Genomic DNA, 490 nt, shown 5'->3' with positions numbered 1-490 from the left:
ATGGTACAGTCATGCATGGACCACCTGTGCTCAAGGAAGGGGGTGTTAAACCACCCAGTTTAAGATATTTTGTTTTAGCAGTCCAGAGACATTAATATAATTATCTTTTCATCCTTAATATTTAGTACTATGCCTTTTTGGTCCTGAGGAACACTTAGGAGCAAAGCTCAGTTGGGTCAATACAAACTTATCACCATTTCTGGAAAATTGACTTAAAGGGCTAGGCTTTAAACTAGTGGGCCCTTGGGCAGGAGATTTAGCTCAGCAGCACTGCACCTGCCTGGCAAGTGCAAGGTCGTGAATTCAATTCCCAGTACCGAGGGGAAAAAAAACAAAAACAAAAACAAAATAAATAAATAAACTAGTGGGCCCTCACACACAGCACATTCCAATTCTATTTTAGGCAAATATTAAAATGTATGTAAGAAGCCACTTTGAAGATATCAATATGTAATACAACCACCATTGTTAATTCCCTACCACTTTGTTT

The sequence above is a fragment of the Chinchilla lanigera genome, unplaced genomic scaffold, assembly GCF_000276665.1.
Source record: "Chinchilla lanigera isolate Chin_1 unplaced genomic scaffold, ChiLan1.0 scaffold00010, whole genome shotgun sequence".
Lineage (NCBI taxonomy): Eukaryota > Metazoa > Chordata > Mammalia > Rodentia > Chinchillidae > Chinchilla > Chinchilla lanigera.
This window is presented reverse-complemented; position numbering follows the sequence as displayed.